General features: G+C 40.7%; 1 long non-coding RNA gene across 2 annotated transcripts in view; it reads left to right on the forward strand.

Moving 5' to 3' along the window:
• The window catches only part of LOC109282208 (uncharacterized), a 93,011-nt gene extending 84,769 nt beyond the window's left edge, over positions 1-8,242 (forward strand). For both annotated transcript variants that reach the window (XR_002089128.2, XR_002089125.2), the window contains 2 exons: positions 4,830-4,883; positions 8,109-8,242. This is a non-coding gene — a long non-coding RNA (uncharacterized LOC109282208). The remainder of the gene's footprint in view (positions 1-4,829; positions 4,884-8,108) is intronic.
• The last annotated feature ends 4,458 nt before the right edge of the window (positions 8,243-12,700 follow it).

Here is a 12,700-nt window from a genome sequence, read left to right on the forward strand (position 1 = left end):
CTAAGCCACCAAGTTCCATTACCTGAAACCCATCAACATAATCCTTCCTTAGGAAGAAAGGAATGAATCAAATTGAAAAGATTTGTAATTGAATTATCCTCAGTCTAGGGGCAATTAGAACCATTTTTTATTGGAACACCTAGATATAACCTTGACTGTGTCTAATTAGTCTATCAACTCAGATAATAAGAAAATGCAGAAAGACTTTTACAGTGTTGTAAAAATTGAAACGAGTTCATATTGTTGATAGCAAGTGTACTGGAGAAACAGGGAGAAAGACACTGAGAAAAGATGAAGAAAATAAAGACAGAAAATATATCTATTAGTGAGTATTGAAAGACTTCTTATATGTTGAAAGTTATAAATTCACTACCTCAACTGAGTATTTCTTTTCATGAATTGGTAATATTTTTAGTTTAGCAAACTTGTGAAATCTGGTCTTAACAAAAATAATGTTTTATTATAGTTTTGCTTACTGGCAGCATATAAGGAAATTTGAATTTTAGATTTCAGAGTTATAAAGCAAATTTGGGAGTAATACACAAATCACTAAAGCAGCAGATAATTACAATAAAACATAATTCTTCATTTTCTGCTCCCATCATCTTCTTACATTTAGAATATTACAATTTGTTTTCCTCCTCCATTCTATTGCCTTGATATCTTAAAAGTATAGTGACTTTGGAAGATGAGGTACTATAGAATTAGATTTTCATGCAGCGTTGCTGTATCTGGTGCTATTCGAGTGAGGGTGTTTATTTTTGTACTTTTTTTTCTATTGCAGCTCTAGAGCATTGGAGGCTGTTCAAAAAGCAAATCCTTCATATCTTATCTTTGCATTCACTCTGTTGCTAATTTAATATAAAAAAAAAGAATCATGGGCAGGGGAAAAACTTGGCTCACAGAAATTAAGAGTATAATATGTTGTCTTTAATGACACTACACATATCTATTTACAAAAACATTTTAGCTCAAATAATAATTCATATTCTGAGCTTAAGTGAAATTTCTGCAATGAGGTTCAAGCTCAAAGTTTAACATTTTAGCATGCTTTTTTGACAGTATTTAAAACATATTTATAAATACAGAAAAATGCTTGTAAAAGTAGTGGGCCCACAATTTGACTTCCATCCTTTTATTAAGGGACCAGTCTTGCTTTCTTGTTTGTAGGTGTAACACCAGTCAGAAGGAGGGAGAGTAACTGGGAAACATTCATTTAGCACATATGGTCCCTTTTTGGTCAAAGTCAGCTAGCATAATTTTAACTAGCATGTTGTCAACAAGCATGATTTTATCCCAAGTCATCTCAATATGATTATTTGAGAGTCTCAGCTTTCATTAAAAAAAAAAAAAAAAAAAATTATTCTTGGGTAAAATTTTGTAAGTGTCTAATTCACTGAGGCACATAAGTCCAACTGATTTTTGGCTGGATTTAAGTCACTAATGAACTTCAAAAAATTTTAGCCCCACAATTCAAAGTTACTGAAACCTTGGCTGTTAACAGCTCAAAAATATAATTTACATTAAAATAATCACATTATTATTCTTTTTTTTAATCAATGTCTTAATCAAATAAGATTAAGACATTTCCTGCTTGGTGCAGGGGGCTGGATCTGATGATCTTCCAAGGTTCCTTCTGGGTTTACAATCTATGAAAATATAATTTTAGGAATCCCACTTATGATTTTTGGTAGTTGGGTGGTACTCTTGCAGTATTAGCTCCTTAATTCATGATAAAAAGCTCCTTAATTCATGCTACGCAGCCTCTGAGCATCTCAGTTACACCACTTCAGGTGAGGTGCAAGTCTGGGCCATCCTACCTAGCTTGTGTAACTTCACTCACTTCAATGGAAATAAAATGAGGAACTTGCAGTCTTGCAGCATCCCAGGATACATTACTTCCACCCTTTCCCCCCACTCCCCTCACCCCCAGTCCCCATCCAAAGTAGAGATAAACTCCAGGTGTGCTGGCTCCTTGCCACATCCCTGCTTGCCAGCCCTCTAGTGGGAAGTCAGAGCCCTGCAGGCAACAAACAGCATTCATCCTTAACATATTCTAACTTTTACATCACTTAACATTCCACAGATTCAGTATAGTCTAAATGTAACTTCTGCCTTAGATTGTCTCAAGTATTTCTAACAGATAGTCTCTCTAACAAGCATCTCTAATATAGCAGTGCACTAGACATACTTTTAGGGTATGTATGCTAGACATACTTTTAGGGTATGTACAGGCATTTGGGGAGTTTAGAGAGAGGTTAGAGTTCAAAATGGCCACCTGACCTAAAGTAAGTTGAAATCGGAGGGGCTATTGGGGAGCTTGGAGGAATTAGAGGGGTGACCAGGTCTAAGTGGAGGATTGGGGATCAGGCAGGGTTCATGGGGGGGATCAGGAGGATTGGGGGACAGCCAGGGTCCACAAGAGGGACTGGGGGGTGGGGGCAAGTAGGGTTTGCAGGACCTTAAAGGGATTGGGGAGGGCAAGCAGAGTCTGCAGGGGTCTGGGAGGGTTTGGTAGGATTGGGAGGATAGTAGGGTCTTTAGGGTGGCTTGGGATCATGGGGAGGTTCTCCCTTCCCCAGACCAGGGGCTATTTTTAGCTCCTGATTTCCCACCAATCCTGCCCACCCCTCCCCACACCCTGACTTACAGTGGTTGGCTTCCAGTACCAGCCAATGCTGGTAAATCTGGCACCAGGACTGGCTTGTGGGATGGGGTGTTTGGCAGACTTCAGGGTAGTGGTGGGTATTTTCTATCTGGGGGAGGAGCAAGTGGCTGGGCTGGGCTTTTCCAGCCCCAGGGCTGTGCTGGGAATTGTAGAGAACCTCAGTTAGATTGGTCAGTTTCACTGGTCCTGATCTAAGTTAGACTACCTTGGAGGTACAGTTAACTTAGATTGAGTAGGCCATTTTTAGAACAATTTAAACTTCCTGAACATCTGTGTAGTTTGCACTTATATCTCTAGTTAGGTCAATCTAAGTATCAGGTCTGCACCTGCGTGAACTAAGTTAGATTGCCATTTTTAATGAGATCTAGCCCCTCCCTAATCTCCCCAAATGTATGTACCTAGCCTTAATGTCCCTATGTAGCAGAGTTAAGGACAGAGGGACACATGGGAAAAAGTGGATTTGTACTTGGTTTTGGTAAGGAGGATGATTTCAATAGTTATTCCATGTATTTTTTAAGTTTATTTCCCCCCCCCCCCCCCCGCACTAGAACTGGTAATTAATAGCCCAATAGCCACCATATCAGAATAAACTACAATGAGGAATATCATTTCAGGTTCAAGAGTTTAGTAAGAGGTACATGAAATGTTTATACTGAAAAGGAATTATATTCCAAATTATGGGTTTAAAAAGTTATAATACTCAAAAGCAGGTTCTACCTGCCATTTTTTTGGTAAAAATATCCAGTAAGAAGTATGCATGTTTCTAATACATACATTATGCATTAAAGAGGGCTTTACATCTAAAGCTCATGGATATTAGAGTTTTTGTTATCTAGATCTTAAATTAAATATGACAAAATGAAATTTTCAGCATTCACAATTCTGCAAAGTTTCAGAATTTTCACTTGACATTTTCAAATAGAATCGTCAATCTTTGCATAACTCTAGTTATAATAAAAAAAGAAACAAGTAAAGTTAAACAAATTCCAAAACCACATTTACAGGGTGTGTCTACATGTAAAATTAGCATGCAGCTATAAACTCTGGTACAGTTCACCCAGAGTTAACAGTTTCTGGGTGCTGCATATACACGTGCACCCAGGACAACAGTAGTTAGAGCTGGGACAAAGCATCCCCGGGCTAGCAGGGAGCTCGGGGGGTCCGTGGCAGGCTCCAGGTGGTGGCATTGGGTGCATTGGGGTTGGCTAGGGCATCAGGGTGCTAGCCAACAGGCAGCCCTCACACTGTAGCACCCTCATGCCCCAGCCAGCCCTAGTCACTGTCTACACATGTGTTTTGGCATGCTAAATGATGAACTTTTCCTGGACAGTACTATTCTACAGCAGAGTTAATTAGTTTACTGGGCCCTAATATGGGTGCATGTGTAGATGGTGATGCTTTACTGCACAGCTAATTAGACAACTCCATAGAAAAGTGCAAGTGTAGATGCACCCATGGTATCCTTAAGATTTGCTTGCATTTTTAACAAAATGCAGTGTTAGTAAAGTAGTTACTGCACATTTAGTTGATACTTGCTTAATGAATTACTAAATATGTGATAACTACACTTACTACATAGTAGGGTCGATGCATGTTTTTTATTGATGCTTACTGCGCAGTAGACTTATACTACTGTGAAGCAGTGTATTGACATGGTTTCTGCCTGGCACGCTACTGCACAGTGTTATTAGGCTACAGGGCACAGGGTAGGAATCACTACAATCATTATTTTGTTTATCCCTTTCAACCCACCATCACCTCTCCCAGTGGTGCCACTCTCCCCCCACCCTTTGTATTTAAATTTCATTATTCCTATTCTATTTAGTACCCCTGCTCTCTGCAAGTTCATTCATAGCATCTGATGAAGTAGACTGTCACCTTTTAGAGCTTTATGCATTTCTGAATGCGTCAGTCTTTAAAAGGTGCCACTCTGCCCTGCCTTCTACACTCACCACTGACATTTAGCAAGCAACTGTGCTTAATAATGCGCAGAAATACTAAACAGGTTGAAGAGGAACTGAATATTTTGAATCTATTGGGGGAATTTTGACAGGTGGCAAGAAATTACAGAGATCTGGAAAATATTAAGAAGTCACAATCCCTCACTACCCATGTCTTTTTTATTTTACATGCATATCCTCATCTGCTTTCTGGACATCAGCTGCTCTCAGTAGCAACATGTTACACTTTGATGAGGGACTTAATACATTTAAAGGTACTGCAGGTATTTTAAGACTATTAATAATAAAACTACCATCTGTCGTTGATATCTCCTAATGTCTAAGGTTTGCTTAGAATAGTTGCATGAAAACAACCAGAGGAAAATCATCGGTGTGGTGAAATTACATTTTCTAACCAGTAGAACATTAATACTCAACTTTTATTTTCCTCTGCTGACAGGCTGTAGTGAGGTAAAAATGCCTCTCTGTTTTAAAACCTTACTTTCAGCTTCTCTAACATCTATTTGTGGTTACAGCATTACAGTTTTTGTCAGTATAGAAAAAATAAGAGACTGGTTTCTGGTGAACTGGCTGTGTTTTACACTGGGGTTAATCACGCTCTGTAACTTGTGAGCTCTTAAACTTTGCTGATTTCTTCATTAATGATTTGGTGTTAGATAATGCTAGGCTTCATAACACCACAGTTAAGTAACAGTAATAGTGTAGTGTAGCAACAGAGACGAGTACAGAAATATATTAACTTTTAACACTGTTAGAAAAAAATAGATGGGGGGCAAATTTATGGGGACACATGAATCAATGAAACTTTAGAACTATGGTTTTAGCAGGTACCTGTGCCTAAGTGATGAGGTGTATGGGGAGACAACATCTCTGAATTTTAAAGCATTTTTTCCCTATTTACAGAAGCCAAAGAGAGCTATTGCACTTGCCTGAAGTAGGGAAGTGCTTTAATTTTACAGACCAGGGGGAGATTCAGTGAAGTGGGGAGGGAGCAGAGTTATGCTGCACCATGGTCAGATGACAGGGAGCTTTACTCATGGGTGGCTGAGGGAAGCATCAGTGTCAGCAACCTCTGGGTTCTAGTGCTGGCCTGCCTTGAGCCCAAAATGGATCATTCTGGCTCACCATCCCTCCACTGCCACTGCCACCTCCTCCAGACTCTGGTATGGGGGCTCCCTCCCCCACATGCCTCCATCTTTCAGCAGGGCTTCCCCCCACCTCCCCTCCGCTCCCTGCTCACTTCCCTCCCTCTCTGCCACCTCCCCCTCCCTGCTGGCTGTTGTTGGGGCTGGGCAGTGGGGGAGCACCACCACCATGACCCTGCCTTCCCTCCCCACTTCCCTCTCTTCCTTCCTTCCCTGCCTCCTGGCCCCTACAACAGTCACCACCATGATACCCTGCTTCGCCTCCCCCCACCCTGCACCCACCTGGGCCCATGCAGCTTCCCACCCTCCCCACCACCTCCCCCTCCCTGCCAGCCGTTTTTGTGGCCCTCTGTCCTCTTCCCACTCCCCTCCCTCCCTCCCCGCTGCCTAGCCCTGACAACAGCCACCACCATGATCACCCCTTCACCTCCCTGCACCTGGCTCCCCTCCCTCCCTCTCTGCCCACTGCCTCCCCCTCCCTGCCAGGTGTTCTGTGGGGTGTTGGGGAAGGGCGTTGGGGGGGTGCTGCCATCATGAGCCCCCCTTCACTCCAAGGCAGGGAGGCGTGGAAAAGCCCTGCTGCTCGGGCACCTAGGACATGTTCGCTGCTGCCACAAACTTCCCCGGCAGCAGCTCAAACTTGGGCCCATGAAGCTAATCACTGCCCACCCTCTTGGCAGCATGTGTGCAGTTGGCCAAAAGCATTATGGACAGACAGACACACAAACAGACTAAGCCCTTATATATATAAAATAATGTTCAGATTATCAAGTCAAGTATTCAAGAATTTGTAAATACCAGTAAAATTAATGCTGTGTAAGCATATGCATTGTGATAGTCTTAAATTATATGATAATATCATATTATTTCTATAGGACTCAAGACTTATTTAGGCTATGTCTATATAGACTCCAGAGCATACCCTTGATTTCTGCTGAGAAATGTTCCTCTCAATGCAATGAATGCAACTGAATAAACTCTGGTGCAATTTAAGCCAGAGTAAAATAATTCCAATGTCACCATCTACACGTGTTTAAGTGCAATAATTTACTTTGCTGTCCGACAGTACTTTTGTCTGATGGGACTATCCTATGCCTGAGTAAATTAAACTACTCCTCCCTAATTATGGTTCACATGTAGATGGTGATGCTTTACTGTGCAGAGAATTAATCTACTGCACAGTAAAGCACATGTGTACACAAACCAACTTCCAGCTTTTTCCACATGCACCTTACTCCTCAAAATAGCCAGTGAAAATAAACCTGCTTGGATGTAGTAAGTATCAGACTTAACTGATTTAAGACAGCATGGAGGCACCTGGCAGCCCCCACTTGGGGGGCTTCCCCTAGCCCCAGTACAGAGTCCCCCATCCCAGGGCAGGGAACTGAGGGGAATTATTCACCTTCTGAACCTGCAGAGCTGCTTGCCTTAGCCTCTGCAAGTCTCAGGCAGCTTCAGGAAGTGGAGGGAAATTCTTCTGCTCCTCCACAGCTAGTTTTGCCTTAGCTGCTGCAAGTCTGAGGCAAAACTAGTTCAGGGGAGAAGAGGAATTTCCCTAGCACCCTGGGCTATTCCTGAGACTTGCAGCAACTAAGCCAAGGGGTTGGGGAGGGGAAGAATTCCCCTCAGCTCCCTGGCACTGCCCTGGGCTGGAAAACCCTGGTCGGGGGGGGGGGAGGGGGCGGGAATCCCCATGCTGGAATTCAAGAGTAAAATACCTGGCCCAGAGGACTTCTTCTCCCTCTCCTCTGTGGCAGCATCTGAAACAATGAGCAACTGGGGAGATGTGGGGGGAGGAAAATCCCTTCAGCTGTCCAGGGCTCCCTGGATGAGGGAACTCAGGCTGGAGGAAACCCCGAGGGGGAGCCCCCCCCCCCCCAAGGTGAGCTGAAACCCAGACAGGGGGCTTCTTAGCCGACTGTGGGGGGACAGAAGGGGTTTGGGGATACTTGGCTGGGCTTTCAATGGCCAGCAGGCTGGGAGATATGCTCTAGCACCCGCAGCCTACTGGTCTAGGTCAGTACAAGCCTCCTCCTGTCTTACGTCAGTTCAGTTGATCATACGTTTAACCTATGTAGCTTAAAGGAAGCTGCCTAGACTAAATCTATTCAGCCTCAGGCTTTTTGACTGTCTGTACTTAGCTAATATGGAAAGTGGCACCTCCACTTACAAAGGATTCTCAAAATTACAGAAGAATTAGTTTCACTAAGCTGTTTATAGCTAGATTGTGACTATACTGGAGCCTTGAATATGAGTTTTACAATCTGTACAGTAATAGTTCCTATCCTGGTTCTCCATTGGTCCCATACCAATAGCAGATTTCTTACTCTGCAGTGACTCAACTGCTCTGGCAATGCAAGGATTTGGAGGAACCATTTATCTACCTACATTGTTTTGCATGGAGACTAGAAGAAAAACCCAGCTAAGCTTACTTTCTCTCATATGAAGATCTGGTCTGTGCATCAGATGCAGGCAAGTAAAGAATGTATTTAGAATATTACATTAATATCTGTAAAATTCCTTCTTACTTTCCTACGCTAGAGAGGGCAGGTTATAATCTTTCAGCTATGGAATCAATGGGAGTCAGGCCCAGATCCTCAAAGGTACTTAGAAGCCTAGGGGTATACTTGGTAGCCATGTTGGTTTGAGACAAAAAGACATACAAAAAAACTAGAACTCTTGGTTCCAAAATGATATCTTTTATTAGATCAACTGGAAAATGGCAAGAAAATTGTCCTTTTCTGCAAGCTATCAGGATCAAAGTCCCTTTGTCAGGCTCTGGGAAAAGTGTAGATGGTACAAGATGGTAAAAAGTCCCCATAGGTAGGAAATAAACTTCATTTTTGCACAGAGGGAGCTGAAGGTGGAAGGTTGTCCCTTTGGGTCCATGAGAGTGTCTGTGAGCTGTGTTGAGTAGCTCTTTGATGTGTTGATCAGGTAGAATTCCTTCCCTGGAGGTGTCAGATGGCAGGCAGGGAGATAAAAGCTTGCAGAAAAGGACACTTTTCTTGCCATTTTCCAGTTGGTCTAATAAAAGGTATCATTTTGGAACCAAGAGTTCTAGTTTTTTGTATGTCTTAGAAGCCTAGGTGATTTGAACCACCAAATCAGCATCCCAAGATTTTGAGCCTGTTCCTTGGAAAGTCTAACTGACAGCTATTACACTGTAACCTAGTTCATTAAGAGTGAAGTGATCTGGTCATTACAATGGAGATAGCAGGGAGAGAGAAAGGATCCCTTTTTCCTACAATTGCATGAACTTGTATTTCATATAAATACATGTAATTTTTTTTTCCTATTTAAAATCTTCTTTGTAGAGGTTATTTTAACTGCAAGTTTTCTCCATTTTCAGCTCTATATTGTGCCAAAAGAATGTTAATATTATGTAAAAAAAATTAGTGCATCTCAAAAAGCAAGCTCCTATTTCAGGATTTAGATGGGGAAGATGCACATAAATCTATGTGACCAGCAGAGATAAGTAGATCATAAAAAAGTCAATACACATCATAACCCTGAACACCTAACACAGAGATATGGGGCAGTTACAGATTATTATGGCAGGGATAGCATGAAAATCTATGATAAATCTATGCTAAATCTCAAATTATATTGCATACAATGACCCTTCTCAGTAAAAATAATAAAATAAAAACAAATCAAGAACATGTTATGAAGGCTTAAATTCAGTCCCAATTTTGTGTCACTAAAAGACAGAATACTTCAAAGTCAAACATTATGGGAAGTGCTTTGGTTTGCTTTTATGAAAGACATTACAGAAATGTCCTATAGAAATGTCACTCTATTGTATCTTACTGTACGTAAGAATTAACTACAGTGGTACAGCCACAAGAGATGAATATATACTGATGTGATCAACCCCATCAATTACTACTCACCAGCAGTTAATACAAGGCACTTGTGAGGAAAGGGACTGGGAGACAAAGAAATAAACAGATTTTTTAAAAAAGGGCTGCATTTAATACCAGGATTTTTTTCATTCTGAGAGATCCTTATACTACAGTATTTTCTTTTTAATGATAAGAGCCTTTCATTTAAATGATGCAATCAGTATGCCACAAGCGGTTTCTTTCTTTGGTAGGAGGAGTTAGCAGCTCCAACATTCAATTGACCTGTTTCCAAATAATCTACAGGAAAAAATGAAGATTAAGTCCTCTAACAAGAGCAGTTTTCACAGTCTAGCATACAAAGAGAAGGATTCGGTAAAAAGATGAGAGGGCAAGCCGCATTGTGCTGGCTCACTTAAATCTTATTTCCAATTCACTAAATGTGTTATTTGACTTGGCAAGTGAGCTGGTATGTGTATTAGATCAGCAGGGAGCCTAATCAAGGAGATGCCAAGTTTGCTGCAGCCCCTCTGTGCAGCATTAGCCTCAACTAGTGACCTTAAGCAAAGTGGGTGGTTGAACCCAAAAGAGAATAGCATTAACTTTTGCTTGAAGTTCAGCCTGATTTGAAGTCTCTTTTTGTGCGTTATTCCAAAAAATGCAAAAAGCATTCAACAGAACTGAATCTAGTCTGCTCAGCACCATCTTCACATGCAAGGCTTTATAGAAGCTTGCCTCCATTAATGCTGACACATGCAAAAGAAATGAAAAGCATTAACTCAGCTAAGGCACTTGATTTTGCAGCTGCAGAACAATTCACTTTGTAACCCAGTAACTTGAAGGGGTTTTTTTTGTTGTTTTTTTTTTTTACACCCAGATAAACTGCTAATTTTCTAATTGCTACAAGAAGTATTTTCAAATATTAAAAATGTTGCAAATAAAACAACAACAAAGGCCATACAAAAAGTACATGATATATTGTGTTTATTCTAGAATGTCATAAGCCATAATGTCTATTTTATAGATTTTGAAAAATCCTATTTACTGTCTACATGGTCCTATTTACAAGGTGACCATATAGACAGTTAAAATATTAGCCTCTCTCTTCCTAAGGTAAATTCTATTCTGCATTTACAGTTCTTATAAACAACATTTCTTCCAAACCAAAAGCTCTTTATATGTTAAAGATTTCCACATTTCTCTTAAAAAAAATCACATACAAGCTAGCAGAAAACACAATTTTTATTCATTCTAGGAGACATGTTATTTGTAGATTAGGGTTCGTGTGTTCTCCTGTAATTTCTTGCTTTAATTTTAGACCTTTGGTATGCTTGTGAACTGTTTTCTGTTACCTTGGTTTCTAGTAACATCAAAGTTTCTGTAAACACCCTTTAAAATAGTGTTTCTATCACTCTTTCCCCAGGTATAGCCTGTATCTGCAACACTCTTCTAGGCTGAAGCCGTGACTCAGAGAAATTATCATCAAAGTACATGTTATAAATAATGTTATCAGACTCGTCTGATAAATTGTCTATGTTTTCATTACTCTTCCTCTTCATTTTTATTGTTGCCAGGCCTCTGAGTGAAGATCACATGGAGATTCAGTTTAATATCTGATCCTCCATCAAGGAACTGTATCCTGCTCCTGCTGTGGAATGGATTTAATAATTGTTCTAATAGATTTTTTCATTTTTTTCCCCCGAGTATTATGCATGGCCCCAGACAACCATCTACTAAGTTTCCTAGTCTCAGATAGTACTGAGGGTTTCAGAACTGTTTTCACCACATTCTAGGAATTAGCCAGTGCCCTTTGCAAGAAATTAATCATCTTTGTGATACTTCACGGATGGCAAAATCTGAAGTCCCTGGCCAGGTATGCAAAGATGGGATGTTCTACCATGGCTGTGGAGCAGCTTTATTGTAAATGGCTGAAGTAGCCTTTGCAGGCTGTTATATACCATTTTCTCCATTGTGAGAGGAAGACCAGGAATATCTCCACGGTGCAGAATTCTACAGTGCTCACCACAGTTCTGGCTCATTTCTGCCCTACTTCTTGGTTACGTAAAACAGGACACTGCATATCATTGTACCACATCCAGCTTCCACTCTTCCATAGTCAAACCATGTCAGTGGCCATAAAGAGAAGAGTCAAGATATGCTCTGGAGACTGCCCTCTTGCCCTATCTAGACTATAATTCCCAAGTATAATCTTATGGTTTAATAATTTACCTTTTAAAAACTAATGTCAAGTGTTGCGACTAAAAAATAAACAGACAACTCCCAACTCCATTGTATACTAAGGTAATGGCTATGTGATTTTCAGAAAGCAGCAATGATAAAAGCTGCAAGCATATATGTAAAGTTTTAACCTGGAACAATTTCTTTCTTCTTGACTTAGAAAACCCTAGGGAAAAAAAGTTTTTTATGGAAATGCTAACCCAGTCTGACCTACAGCAGCACTACTGGGGGGCCTCTGACATATCAGAGAGTGTGTTATAAAGGACAACCATATAAAGAGGGTAAAATGAGGGGTTAAAAGTCACACCAAACATGCTGGAAGGCCTGCAGGCATCTCAACCTTTATTCTTTAATTGGGAGAAGAAGAGGTTTTACTAAGGACTAAGTCTACAATGTAGGCCGGCAGCCCAACCGGACAATATCATTGATTTGTGCAGTGCGCAGCAGTTCTATTCCAAATTCTTTATGCAGGCCCTCTTTCAAACCTAGGACACATTTTTAAAGGAAAAATGTATTTTACTAATTTTTTTAATGAAACTTTGACTACAAGGGATACTTCAAGTTGGTAATCATTTGCAGACTCCTTTCCTGTTCCTCACTGCAGGACTGAAGGCAGTAGCACAGCTGGTTGTCAGTACAGCTCTTATTACCAACACCAATTATTGGTTTAAAAAAGCCTACTATTAGTATCTGGCTATATTTCTTCACACAAGTCATTAAAAAAGTCAAACCCTAATCCTATGATATTAAATGTACCTGTTTTCACATTTTATCCCAAACCTTCAAATGAGAGGAATCCATGAACCATTTTATCTTTGGTTCTTATATAGGAGCACAGTTTTA

The sequence above is a fragment of the Alligator mississippiensis genome, chromosome 3 (assembly GCF_030867095.1).
Source record: "Alligator mississippiensis isolate rAllMis1 chromosome 3, rAllMis1, whole genome shotgun sequence".
Lineage (NCBI taxonomy): Eukaryota > Metazoa > Chordata > Crocodylia > Alligatoridae > Alligator > Alligator mississippiensis.